The following is a 15,066-nucleotide window of genomic DNA, read 5'->3' as shown; positions in this document are numbered from 1 at the left end:
CTTCTCCGACCAGAGTGCGGTATGAAGCATGGATACCACATATGCCTTAATGGATATCAGAGAGCATTGTGCTCCCCTCTTCCTGAGTGATCCATTTTAGTAAAAGGTCATTTCTCCCTTGGCGGTAAAGGCGTCCCTCTATGATGGAGTATCTGTGGGCTTACCGCGAGACCCTTTTTGCTGACGCGTCATCGTCAGGATCGCTCAATTTTGTAAGTAGTTCGAGATCTGATCCATCCAGGTCATACCCGAATCGAGTAGGACGACCACATGATAGCCACTCGAGGTCGATGGCACCGAATGAGGCATTGCTTCCAAAGGTGTTGCCTCTGGTGCTCCGTTTTCATGCGGAGCATCACCTTCACATTGGCATGAGACTGCACTGGATGGTCGTGTGAATCTTTCTTCAAAGACTTCGATCGGGACAGGTTCGCGAGAAGAAGCTAGATGGGTAGCTCATCGGCTAGGAAGTTGTCCTTGCGAGGGACAGTGGCCCTCGAGTACCCGAGTTCCCCGATGACCCGAGAAGACCAAGTGCCGAGAAGAGAGTGCTCAGGGCTGCGAACAGTAACCCCCGAGCACTCAAGTCCCCTGATGACATGAAAAGCCAAGTACCGGGAAGAGGGTGTTCGGGGCTGCAAACAGTGGCCCCCGAGCACCCGAGTCCCCCGAGGACCCAGGGGAAGTCAGTTTTGGGAGAGAGTGCTCGGGGCTGCGAACAGTGGCCCCCGAGCACTCAGTTCCCCGAGGACCCGAACAGCCAATTCCGGAAGAGAGTGCTCGGGGCCGTAAACAGTGGCCCCCAAGCACTCGGTTCCCCGAGGACCAAGAAAGAGCATATCCGGGAGAGAGTGCTCGGGGCTGTGAACAGTGGCCGCCCGAGCACTCGATTCCCTGAGGGCCTGAGAAGTCCTTCGCCGGTGGCCCCCACAGAGGTCTAGTGGTGAGATGTCAACTGGTGAGAGGCCCGATGCCGCATTTAAGAGGGCGCGTGGCATGTCATTTCCAACTGCTCCCCCCACGCTTTCTGTCAGTCCCTGTCACAGCCTGGCAGGGAGGCGTGGGGACATTTAATACACGGGTGCCATCATGGGACATTCGGCGCGCTGCGGGATAACATCGCGAAGCCCAAGGCTCCCCGCCTACCGCCCTGCTGTGTCAGGCTTGCTCTGACCGGGCGGCACGCTAGGCTGCTCGGTGGCTGCCCGGTGGGCCCTCCCCGCGGCGCCCGTTGAAAAGCGGCATGATGACGAACAAGACCGGACGGGGTGCGTTTTCAACCCTCCCCGTCACCTCGCGCAGCAGCACATGATAGTTGCTTTCCATTTATGGCGCCTTGGAGCTCGCGCCATCCCTTTCTGTGCACGCTACCGCCCCGAAGGGTATATATGCCGGGCGGGCTCGCCGAAGAAGAAGGCGGGACAGTAGAGAAGTGAAGCACAGACAAGTTGGACAACGACGAAGCTCTAGACTAGACAAATATTCTTGTAACCCAGCAAACACTCAGAGAGACATTCTCAGAGCATTTATAACATACACACAGGAGTAGGGTGTTACGCTCAGTGCGGCCCGAACCTGTCTAAAAATCCCCTGAGCATTTACTACTTCCTGCAACCGATCATTCCATTCCACCTGCATCTTATTTACGCCCATTTATTTCACCCGCAAAACGGATTCAGAATCATCCCCCCGGCCGAATCTCAAAGGGGGTCCCTCCAGATCCCCGCTTGAGGAGTGCACCCTCCGACAGTATGTATCGACGGATTAGCTCCTACTACTTGGAATGCTTTAAAGATTGCTATGCGTAACAGATTTGTTTCACCCTCTTTTAAACGTGATTTACGTAAGAAATTGTAGTGCTTAAACCAAGGTGATAGATCCGTAAAAAAATATTACCAGGAGCTACAAATTAGTATGTTGTGTTATGATATTATTGAGGATGAAGATACTGCAATTGCACGCTTTTATAGAGGGTTAAGGTGTGAAATTCAGAACATAGTTGATTACAAAGAATATAATAGTGTTTCTAGATTGTTCTAACTTGCATGTCTGGTAGAAAAAGAATTGCAAGGACGATAACAGAGGCCAAGGAGCAATTTTAGAAGCACGACAACTTCAAAATCAACACCGAGATAAGTCAAAATAGCCCTACATTCAGCTACATGGTCTGTTGTCCCCTTCTCGAGTAGGACGCGTTGAGCAATACCTTCGACACCATCACATGCTCTTGAGGTAAGCAAATCCGTAAGTGTGCAGGGGCCAGCCAAGAGCTCTTCTTCAGTTGCTTCTACAGGCCGATCGACCGGGATTGTATGCCACCGATGCAAGAGAATGGGCCACATCATGAAGGATTGCCCAAGTCAGCGAGTGTACATTGTAACAGAAGACGGTGGATATGTAAGTGCTAGTGATGTTGATGATGAATATGCACTTGCAGCTAACCATGCAGGCGATGAGGATGAACGTGAGACGGATATTGACAATAAGGAAGAATTGAGTGCAACTGCTACAGAGAATTATAAGACACTCATTGTGCAGCGAGTGTTAAGTACTCAAATGGAGCAAGCGGAACAGCTACAATGCCACAATTTGTTTCAGATGTTCCTCATAGTCAAGAATTATCGTGTTCGAATCATTATTGATGGAGGAAGCTGCAATAATTTGGTAAGTTCAGATATGATCAAAAAGCTTACCTTGCCGACAAGAAACCATTCTCACCCGTATCATATTCAATGGTTCAACAACAGTACTGAAATACCCCCGGGATTACCACCTATTTGAGGGATTGAACATCAAATTGATTTGATTCCGAGAGCAACTTTACCAAATCGTGCTGCATATAGGACCAACCCGGAAGAGACTAAGGAAATTCAGCGACAAGTCCAAGACCTTTTGGACCCCGGATATGTCCGATAAAGTCTTATCCATTGTGTTGTTCCTGTTCTTTTGGTTCCTAAGAAAGATGGTAGTTGGCGTATGTGTGTTGATTGTAGATCCATCAATAATATTAATATAAGATATTATCACCATATCCCTAGGTTAGATGATATGTTTGATGAGTTGAGTGGTTTTATAATTTTTACTAAAATTGACTTGCAATGTGGATACCACCAAATTAGGATGAAACTTGGAGATAAATGGAAGACTGCATTTAAAACTAAGTTTTGTTTGTATCAGTGGTTAGTAATGCCTTTTGGGTTAACTAATGCACCTAGTACTTTCATGTGCTTGATGAATGAAGTTTTACGTGCTTTCATTGGGAGATTTGTGGTGGTTTACTTTGATGACATCTTGATTTACAACAAGTCATATGAACTATATTTTGATCACTTACGTGCTGTTTTTAACACTTTGAGAGATGCACATTTGTTTGGTAACCTCAAAAAGTGCATCTTTTGCATGTATCAAGTTTCTTTTCTTGGCTATGTTGTTACTCCACAGGGAATAGAGGTGGATAAAGAAAAAATTGAAGCCATAAAGAGTTGGCTAACCCTTGAGACTGTTACTCAAGTGAGAAGCTTTCATGGTCTTGTTGGTTTCTATCGACGATTTGTGTGGGATTTCAGCACCATTGCTGCTCCATTAAATTAGTTGATAAAGAAAGGAGTAGTTTTCAAATGGAGATCTACACAAGAACAAGCATTCAAGTTGTTGAAAGAGAATCTCACTCATGCTCCATTGCTTCAACTCCCTGATTTTGGTAAGAACTGAACTAGAATGTGATGTTAGTGGGATTGTAACTGGAGGTGTGCTAATTCAAGAATGTAAACCTGTTGCTTATTTTAGCGAGAAATTAAGTGGGGCAAGTCTGAATTATTCCACTTATGATAAAGAATTGTATGCTTTAGTTCGTGTGTTTGAAACTTGGCAACATTATCTATGGCCTAAAAAAATTGTTATACATTTTGATCATGAATCGCTGAAACATATTAGAAGTCAATCTAAACTGAATAAATGGCATGCTAAATGGGTAGAATTTATTGAGTCTTTTTCACATATCATAAAATATAAGAAAGGACAGGACAATATAATTATTGATGCGCTTTCTATGTGTTATACCATGTTATCTCAACTTGATCATAAAATTTTTGGTTTAGAGACCACTAAGGACTTGTATGTTGTTGATTTAGACTTTAAAAAAGTGCTTGAACATTGTAACGAAGGGAAGATATGGAATAAATATGTACTGAATGAAGGATTGCTCTATCGTACTAACAAGCTATGTATTCTAGCTAGGTCTGTTCGTCTTTTGTTGTTACAGGAGGCGCATGGAGGAGGATTGATGGCACGTTTTGGAGCAAAGAAGACTGAAGATGTGCTGTCCACCCACCTCTTTTGGCCAAAGATGAGACGTGACATGGAGCGCTATGTTTTATGTTGTACCACTTGCAACAAAGCTAAGTCTTGCTTAAATCCATATGATCTCTAAGTCTTGCTTAAATCCATATGATCTCTATATGCCTCTTCCTGTTCCTAGTGCACCATGGGAGGATATTTTTATGGATTTTGTTTTAGGACTGTCTAGAAAAATGGGGGGAGGGATAGCATATTTGTAGTTGTGGATAGATTTTCTAAAATGACGTATTTTATACCTTGTCACAAGAGCGATGATACTACAAACATAGCTGATTTGTTTTCAGAGAAATCGTTCGTCTACATGGAGTGCCTAATACTATCGTCTCAGATCATGACATAAAGTTTTTGAGTCACTTTTGGAGATCACTTTGGAATAAATTAGGGATGAAGCTACTGGTTTCTGCTATGTATCATCCTCAAACTGATGGTTAAACAGAGATCATCAAACGCACATTATCGACCATGTTACAGGCAGTTATAAAAAAGAATTTAAGGATGTGGGAAGAGTGTTTACCACATATTGAATTTCCTTACAACAGGTCGGTATACTCTACCACCAAGGTAAGTCCATTCCAGGTAGTGTATGGATTTAATCCCCGTGCTCCTTTTGATTTACTATATTTACCTACTTTTGAAAGACTTAATTTAGATGCTAAGAAACATGCTGAATTTATTCTTAAGTTGCAATAAACAACTAAAAAGAATATAGAAAGCATGACTGAAAAGTATAGGATTGCTAGATGTAAAGGTAAGAAGGAAATAAAATTTGAACCGGGAGATTTAGTTTGGTTGCATTTGAGGAATGATAGGTTTTTATAACTAAGAAAGTCAAAGTTGATGTCTAGAGTTGATGAACCATTTAAGATAATTGAGAAAATCAATGACAATGCATACAAACTGGATCTACCTGTAGATTTTGGGGTTAATCTCACAATTAATATTTCAGATTTGAAGTCATATTTGGGAGAAGAAGATGAGCTTGAGTCCAGGACGACTCCAATTCAAGAGGGCAAGGATGATGAGCCCATGGCTTCTTCGGATACGATCAATACCACTAATAATCCTCAAATCATACAAGATACAATTACAAGAGCACGTGCACGACAATTAGACCATGTGAACTCGTCCCTTGCTGTGCATGCTTCCTTGGATGGATTACTACTAAATTTTTATGATATTTTATTACTTAAGAACGTGGAAAAAGCAACACAACCTTACCCGGATGTCACCCCTCGAAGGCCAAGTCTACTCGGGCTCGAGACTGAGCTTTGTTCGTGGTCGAGTCTTAGGACAGCACGTCAGTAAAATGAGCATAACTCTCTTATACGAAGTCCATTTTAGGCAATCTTAGACATTCCAGAATAACCCTTTCAAATGGATATGAGCTCGATCAAATATTCCTTATGGTGTAGTCAGAGTTGAAGGAATAAGATGATGTGCCACTATTTTGGACCTAGTTGGGTCTTGTAATCATGTCGGAATCGGAGTCCAGATTGTGTATGCCTTTTTTCACGGCTGCATAACCCTAGGTCGACCTCCTCACGTCCCCCCTATATATACACAGTAGCTGTCATAGTTTAGGCTCGGGTCTAGTTTACATTATTTTATTTTAGACAGTTTTGTCATTTATCATTTTGTTGAACCCTAACTCGAGTACTTCATTGGTCATTAGCAATATTCGGATTACATCTATATGTTCTTTCTTGTTTTCTCGATTCGCTTGCAAAAAAAGTCTTCTTGGTGAGGTCAACCAAGTTTGGGTACGATTGATAACCACATAGTAGTGGTGTAGTGGCTGCAAGGGTTCTCGATCTGTACTATTCGAAGCCTTTGGATAATCAACGTCGAAGCTCTACCAATCGACTTATCATATTACCTTTCAGAAGATCGAGCAAACGCGCATCACCTTCTGCCCCCACTGACGTTTAGGCCACCGTCAAACCGGACTCGGTCCACTAGCTTGGTCCATGGTGGACCGCACACCCAAAGACCACTCTGGTCCACCAACCATGGGCCGAGTCCGCCGCACAGTACCTCCTCTAGCCCACGCATCCGATGCACCGTGCACCCACCTCACAAATCCCCCTCGTTACACAAATCTGCAGATCAAGTTCATAGCATAGTGCCTTTTCTAATTTCCAAAAATTATCCTTTCGGCAAAACATCTGAGCACCATTAACTCCGATTTCGGTGGTTCTTTCACTGATATTACTCTAAAATCATAATCTATCTCTCCACCAAATATTGTGATTTTTGGAGTTCGTTTAATTTTCTCATCCGGTATTTAATTCGTGTCACGGTGTTTAATCTAGGTTTAGATTTTGTCTTTTAATAAATAAAATCTAGTTAGTTAATTCAATAACCATGTTTAGGTTATAATCGTAATTTAGTCGTGTATGTTAATATAGCTTAAAGTATATGTTTCATCCTTATGATAATTAAAGTATAGTTTTAGAATTAGAATAACTAAAGAATTAATCTTTTGCTTCATGTTTAGAATAGTTTATTATTCGATGCTATAGTTTATAAATTAAACTCGATTTAATTAATGTAATAAGATTAACCCATGTAACTGCTAGATAAATAAATACCAGTCATTAGAATATGATAGAATAATTTAACATTGGTAATTAATTAATTGAATACCCTTTTAATAATTAATTAATTAGATTAATACATTAGATTAACCTAGTTAATTAATTACATGCATGCTTCAGCAACAACAATAGTTTATAGCTTAATTAGAATAGCAATTAAGCAACACTAGGTAATTAAGATTAATTACTAGATAACCATGGTTAGTGCAAGGTTAGAATGTTTAATTCAACACTTAAGCACTTATAGTTTTAATCACCTAGAGTTCTACTTACGTATATGTGTACATGCTCATATACATATAGACGTAAGTATCACACACATGCTCATATCTGTACACGTGCACTCACCTATATGTAGAAACCCTAACAGACGCTTGTCAACAGTTGATCTAATAAGCACTCACTTAGTGATCGTGACTTGATTAGGTTTTCTCTTAAAGTTAATAAAACAATTAGGTTAACAACTTAACTTAGTTTCACTAGATAATCTAGTTAGACTCCGTATGTTAGTTTCGCATAGCTTAGAGTTGTCGATCGTCTTCTTGCTAGATAGCTTTTGTTGTTTCCGAGTAGTTCTTCTTTCGCTTTGGTATTCCTTGGTTTTATTCTGGTGTTATTTTTTTAGTCGATTTGTACTTTTCGTCGTTAATCTACATAGGCTCAAAATTAAGGTTCCAAATAAGGACGCGAAGAAAGAACTGAAGGCAAGACCTGATGATAAAGAACCCATGATGCTCAAACGACAAGACAAATTATGAATTGACTTTCGTGAAGGTAAGTCCTATTTTCCTAATTATATTGAACTTATGTTTTCAAATAATCTACATGATCCACTAAAGCTGGACTTATTATCGTATGAGCTAAGTATCGCGTTTTCTTTAAACTGCTTATAGTTAATCCTATCAACACTTGTCATGCCTTAAATGTCATCATCCAGAATACATATCACCCTAGGATTTACCTGTTGTTATCTATATTAACGACGGATAACGCCTTGATATCTAGCATGCTTAGGATTGAATACGTCTCCCTGGAGACGTCACTTTTGAAAATATGTCTCTTCGGAGATATACTTCATTGTTTATCAAATTGACTCATATATCATGAATCCTTGATAGTTGCAAATTCTATGATGGTTGTGAAATCCTTGATGTCCTATGGGATATGGTGAAGAATGTGTAAAAATGAGTGAAAACTGTTTGGCGGGGGCAAGTGGAGTTGTACTCTGGATGAGGATGCTCCTGGGGGCTTGAGTCACCTCTGTGGTGTTCATTGTCAGAAGATACTTGCCTCAGTTGCTTAAGGACCGAGTCATTGCACCGTCTGGCCTAGCCACCCTATGCAACCATGCGTCCTGAATATGCAAGACTTGTCTTCTCCTTTACCGAACTGAGTTGGGCATCATACTAGGAGACTGAGAGCAGCGAGCAGTTAAGTGTCCATTTGTCCCTCTATTTGTCAGTTACTAGTACCAGCCTAGGCTTAAAAAGGGGACTGACCTTCAGTACATAGACCCTAACGCTTTGGGGTAAATCTCGTAGAAAAGCCCAGCAGGAAAGGTGATTAGAGTGTTATGTATGATTCGCTCCTCCTCTTGCAACGGTTGGAGGCTGAGCATATCACGTAGGTACAATGTACAACCTCTGCAGAGTGTAAACCTATTCGAATAGCTATGTCTACGGTTATGGACATGCGAAAGCAGCAATCGCATTGACTAGACTTTGGGTGCGTGTTTTGATGAGTGAGTGTATAGACTAGATGTCCGTGTGGTGAGATTGCTGGCTAAATTTGCTAGGATCTGTGTGGTACTAGAGGTACGTCAGATGTGATAAAATGGACTGTGAAGTGAGGTGTAGCCCCTCCTAGGACCGAAAACCCTCCATATATAGCTTGTTACCTGGTTTTGAACTATTTAAACTATTTTAAAGTCAATCCTAGATGATACAGTTGGATACCTGCATAAATTGTTTTACTTTTAAAACTAAACTGTAAAGCATTATCCTTGAATTACCCTCTTTATGCATCTATCAACATCCTGAAGTAATATAGGGCTTGCTAAGTACCTTTCGTACTCACTCTTGCTGTCATTCAGATGAAGAAGCCGATGCCGACTTCGCCGGAGGTGAAGGTGAGAATGAAGAATAGTCTTAGAAGTCGCGTTCGCACTCTGGCTGCTTGTGGCTTTGGGTCTTTGCTTTCCGCTGTGTTTTATTGGTCTCTCGGTCAGGTTTGTAATATACAGTATAAGTTGTGACCTTTTATACTCTGAATCTTAGTAATTATGTACGAAGTTTGACTGTGATACTACAACTATTGTACTATACTTATCAACTACATGACCCAGGGACTGATATAGGAGGTACAGGAGATCCCAGGATTAGGGTCTTACATGGTTGGCTTGAGGTGCTCGGCCTTCACTCTTCGGCAGATATCACACTCAACAATATATCAAACAATTTCTCACTTCATTCGAATCCACCAAAATCTTGCCTTGAGGTCTTAGTACATTTTGGTACTCCGTATTGTAGGGCCAAGATGGACGAAGGCTTCCTCGAGCTCACCCCCTTCACCCTCGTCGTCGATGAAGTTCTCACGTGAGTTCATCCACCTTAATCCCTACACCACCCCAAGACCTGATCTCCAAATCGGATCTTTCCCAGAGTGAACCCCTCTAATAAAAAACTTCCCTACACTAAGGTGAGGCACCCCTACTGATTCACCATCATTCCCAAGCTCGAGGAAGTCCCCTCCGTCGATCTCCAGTCGTCGTGGATGTCGAGGTGGTCTCTTACTCTCTCTTGGTATGGGTGAAGGAGTGAGTGGGAGTGAGAGAGAGAGTTGAACGATTTACTTAAGTGGAGCCTTTGCGCTATGACGGTCAAACTGCAAGATGTGTCAGTCAGATTGCGGGAAGCCCACGTGGCAAGCCAACATGGCTGCCCTCTGGTGGTCAAACTGCGGGCGCAAGAACGATCTTGTACTAAAAACTTGATTCTATTCCTCTTTTCTATTCTTCTTCATCTATAAGGTATTTAGAGTTTTCCTAAAAAGCTTTAAATTACCTCCAAGTACTTTTGAAATATGTTTAAACTCAAGTTATCAAACTAATACACATAAACATAATGTAATGATACTTATGAATGCTTAATCACGTGATAAACGTTTTGAGACCTGACAATTGGCTCCCAATTTAATAGCAACAATTCCAAGGAGGTTTATCAAGAACAGAATCATCGCTCACGCCTTGCATGCTCGATCTTGGGTCCATGGTATTCACGGTGCACTTTCGATCGCTATAACCGTTTTTTCAATCAACCAAAAGTCACATAAGCTACAGAAGGTAGGACAAAAATCAACCGTTTATAGAAATTCTTACTTTTTTTAAAATAAAAAGTAACTTTTAAGCCTATCCAAACGGAGTAAACCCTAGTACGCCGAGCCCAGGCCTGACGTCTCCCTCGAGACGGATTGGGCCTATCTTCTACTGGCCCATAATTAATGGACTGGCCCATTTCACGCCAACTCTCTTACTTCGATGAGAAATCTGGGCTCTCCGGCCCAGCCCAGCACACAGCATCCTCCCCACCCACCCTAGCCACCGCCGGGTCAGAAGCTTCTTCTTCCCCTTCTCCCTCCGCGCATCGCCCCTCCCCACATTCTCGCCGCCCGCTCCCGACCTTGCCGTTCTCCTCTCGCTCCGGTGAGCCCAGATCCGTCTCTGGTTCGTTATTCATACAATCTACTAGTTTTCTTCTATGAGGGTTAACCGCCGCTGTCCTCTGCAGTTGGATTCGGGATTTTCCTCGGCTTGCCGGGAATCGCCGCTCACATGTGAGTAATCCGATCCGATCCATCCCCATCCATTGTGATCTCCTCGCGCTGATCTGTAACCTAGTATCACGCGTGGATTGATCGGGTTCCATTTTCGGTACTCGGATCGACCGTGACCCTAGTGATTCATGGATGCTTGTTTGCCTGTTGGGAAATTCGTGGATGCAAGGCAATGGATTTGCGAGATGAGCACGGCGCCTGCTGTGAATCGGTGCCGTGCACTGCATCCACGTGCGTTCATTAGTAATTGCTGCGTTTGTGCTGCTGGCTAGGGTCTGCCAGTCTAGGAGTACCAGACTCACCCTGCCTGCCGCATTGGCAGGATCGCAAGGATGAGGCATGTGTCATCAAACAAATATTTGGGAATTTGGCACCCTTGTTGCCAATTGCCAGTTCTATTTATGTGTCCGGTTCCTGATGTTCGTGTTTGTGCAGCTGTTCTTTGGTATGATGAATTGTGAACGCTTTCATTGTGCTGACCACTGTTCAAAATATGTTAGATGGTAGGCGCGCAATTAGGTTGTGCATAATGCCTAATCAGCCCTAGGCCTCTGCCTTGGCAAGCTAGGCGATGATTAGGTGCTAGGCAGAAGGGTGACACGTATCTCATATGCAGGGTAGGCAGCTAGATTTTGGAACAGTTGTGCTTATTCTGGTTTACCAGCACTTGCCTCTGATTGTTTTGGTATTCACCTAACCGGCATTGCTCTGCTTTGTAGTTTCCCCTACATGCTAAGATTTGGTTAGGTGCTTCCTCAACTCTATATCATTCAGCACAGTATTTATGTTAGTATAGCTAAAAAGCAAGTTGGTTGTTCCTCTATGAATTATGACTTATGAGTCTGCCAAGCTTGATAATGGAACCAGGTGTAATACATTTTCTGTTTCAATAGGTTAGCTGTTAGCATGTTAATTGGAAACCAGAAAGGTACAACAGTCTGTGGTTCGATGTTTGATAGCTCAGTATATTTCTGTGAGTGTTACTGAAATGTTTTGCTTGCTAAAAGGTTCCTGATAACTTCATTTTAGAAATAGAAACTGCTTCCAGTTTTTTAAGTGATTACGCGTGTTTGTGCTAGTTATTTTTATTTACAGGACTTGTGCTAGTTATCTAATGTTATAGTTTCAACTTTCAACTAGATTTCTTGTTTTAATCTCTGGATCTTGAACTGTATTACAGGGCGGATGAGGAGGTATCTGATCCAAAGGCGCTCCTAGAGGAACGCACAAAGGCTAAGTGTGTGTCACAGTGGTATGAATATCAGGTGCAGTTCTAACTGCTGTTGAATGTTCAGTTCTAATTGATGCACACACAAACCTGGTTAGTTTATTCCTGTGAGTTATATGTCCTAAAAAATTGCTACATGAATGTGCATTAGTACAATTACTGGAACTATTGAAGTGCACTTTTGGAACTACTGTATTTGTGTAAGTCAGATAGGCTGCTCTCACAAGCTGCATTTTGGACAAGTTTGTCTCAAGCTGCTTCATCAAGGCAGTTCAATATGTGTTCTATTTATATCTTTATCTAGAAAGGAAATCTACTTATTCCTGTAGAATCTCGTACTATCTCTAGGACCCTTAGAAGAGAACCTTCCATTAAATCTTTTTTTATCAACAACAATATATTGCTTAGAGAGCAGTAGTAATAGATAAGGCAGCCGCGGTCTTTGGTTTAAACCACATTTGTAACCTGCTGTTTATAGCTGTGATCTAGTGTTTTCGCATAAATAATTACTACACCCTGTTGGATTTACCTGTCATTTACGACATGGACACAGGCTCCCATCCACACCTTTGACCATTTCTTTTTCTAAGAACATATTAACAATAAAATTATAATGGGATAGTACTTTAATGATGAATCTGTTACTATCATCCCCTTATGACAAATCTAAATATGTTAATGTATAGTAGTGACCAAAGTTTAAAGTTAGGCTGCAAGCATTTTAGGATGACATCTATGTTTGACTGAAGGTATTAATATTCAACAGCTACCTTGGTGTTCTGTGCTTATGTTGTAACTTCACAATCCTTGAACGTCAGGATTGGTTATCTAGTTGTCGCTTGCTAGTTTTATCTAAGCATTTCAAGAAGTGTTCCTTGACCTCTTGACCGCTGTAGATTATGTTATCCTTTGCTTAGTAGCTATTGTTCTTGTAACACTGCATCAAGATCTTATGCCACTTATGTTGTGCACAGAAATGTGTTAAGAGAATTGAAAATGATGAGACCGGGCACAAGCACTGTACTGGCCAATACTTCGATTACTGGAAATGTGTTGACAAGAATGTGAGTGCTTCTTGCCTGCCTGCAGTCATCTTGTTGATTTGATAAATAATTTTAGTAGTTTTCTTTTAAACCATCAAGATTCTGGTAACAACTAGCTTACTTGTGTTGATCATTTCTCCTATGCAGGTTGCTGAGAAACTCTTTGATATGTTAAAATGACAAGGAAAATGTCCTGTCTTTCTATTTTCTTCTCAAAATTGGTAATAATCATGTCACTTGTGCGTCCTATAGACACATGGTCAATTCAGGTGCTTAATATTTGTCAGAGAAGTTTTGCCTCTTGGATAACACAACACCTTTTCCACTGTCAGTTTACATTTCATCTACTGCCAGAAGTATCGAACACTTTACAGCAGGTTTCCTCCTGCATTGTTGGATAAATATTTTTCAAACGAGACATTCCCAAGATTGTGACCGAGGGTTCAATGCTGTCATTTACATTTTTCTATTGCCTTTGTGGTGCTTTTTTACGAGCATATAGCCAATTATTTGGGTTCGTAACTTAGATGAAGACTCTGAATAACTAGTCTACGCGATCATAATGCATACACTACTACTAGCTGGTGCTAATGAATTGTTATGATCATAATGCATACACTACTACTAGCTGGTGGCAATGAATAGTTATGATCATAATGTTGCACTGCAAAGTTGTCCTTGATATGGACGAAATGAAACATGATGAAGAGTCACTTGCATATCGCTGTACTCGCTATTGTCCAGATGTTGTGGATGCCACGTATGGATGCTGTTACAAACAGTTTGTGGTCGATGTTACCTCTACAGATAGTCTTGCCCCCATCCATAACTATTAGTGGGTCGTACGGGGAGAAGATTGCATACTTGTATTTGGCTCATCTGATCCATCCAGCAGCACAATTGTACGTGCAATTGAAATGCTTACCTTGTGTGATGTAAAACTCACTTCTGTTTGTGTGTGTAGTTTTCCATCAGTATATGTTTACCATCTATGTAATGGAGTTATCTGGTACATTTTGGTAGGGTAAAATCTGATGGCATTAGAAACTGAGTCAAGTGGTTTGGTTAAGTTGTTAGTTGCTTGGTGTTTGTCGTGTGCCCATTTTTGCACTGGCTGTGTCGTGCCATGGTGCCAACTGACAAGAGGTTACTTGTGATCGAGATCCCGATCAGCGGAGTCGGAATGTTAAATCGTTTATCTCCAGTACCCGCCACGATTTCGATGCATCGCTCTTTTTTCCTGACTGAATTAAATAGATTGGATGTTTTAATTCCCTTCGCTGTGGATGACAGTGACCAATGCACCCTGGCATCGCATAACAAAATCTGCCTAAAAGACTCTTGTGGTGCACACTAACCTATAAATGCCTGTCGCTTGGATGGTACATTGAAAACCTTAGAAAGTTCATAAGGTATTCACGAGATTGTACTCAACTTTATTTGAGGTTTTTGTGTTAAGGTATGATCGCTACTATTTCTAGCTACCATTGTCGAACTATATGGTAGAATAATTCGAAATATGCATTTCATTCTGTGTCAAGTTTTTTGTGTTAAGTTGTTGCATGGAATATGGAAGGGGCCTGTAAATAAAATACTATACCGTATAGCAGTGTGTAGTTGCATGCTGTCGCTATCAGCATCCATGGGAATGTAAAGAATATTATCTGTTTACGAGTGTTCTAGTTCAGTGCGCCCTGCATCCGATTTTGGTTTGTTTTCCAGTTCTATCATGCAGAGCGCCACCCACATCCGCGCCGCCGGCGCCCGACTAATTTGGACAGCGACCACTTTCTGTGTTTAGGTCCTGTTTGAAACACAGAAATTTCGCATGAGAAAGAATACCATCGTTCAAAACAGTGCCTTAACATGAACATGAGCTTGGAATGCTATTAAGTTTGCTTAATTCAACCAACTCGTTCACGTTACACTAATCACGCTATAAACATGTAATTTAGCCGACCTAACGATCGATCTAAAAAAGGGCCTAAGGATCTTCAGAAAGCTTGATTCT

The sequence above is a fragment of the Phragmites australis genome, chromosome 5, assembly GCF_958298935.1.
Source record: "Phragmites australis chromosome 5, lpPhrAust1.1, whole genome shotgun sequence".
NCBI classification, from domain to species: domain Eukaryota; kingdom Viridiplantae; phylum Streptophyta; class Magnoliopsida; order Poales; family Poaceae; genus Phragmites; species Phragmites australis.
Note: the sequence above shows the minus strand (reverse complement) of the source record.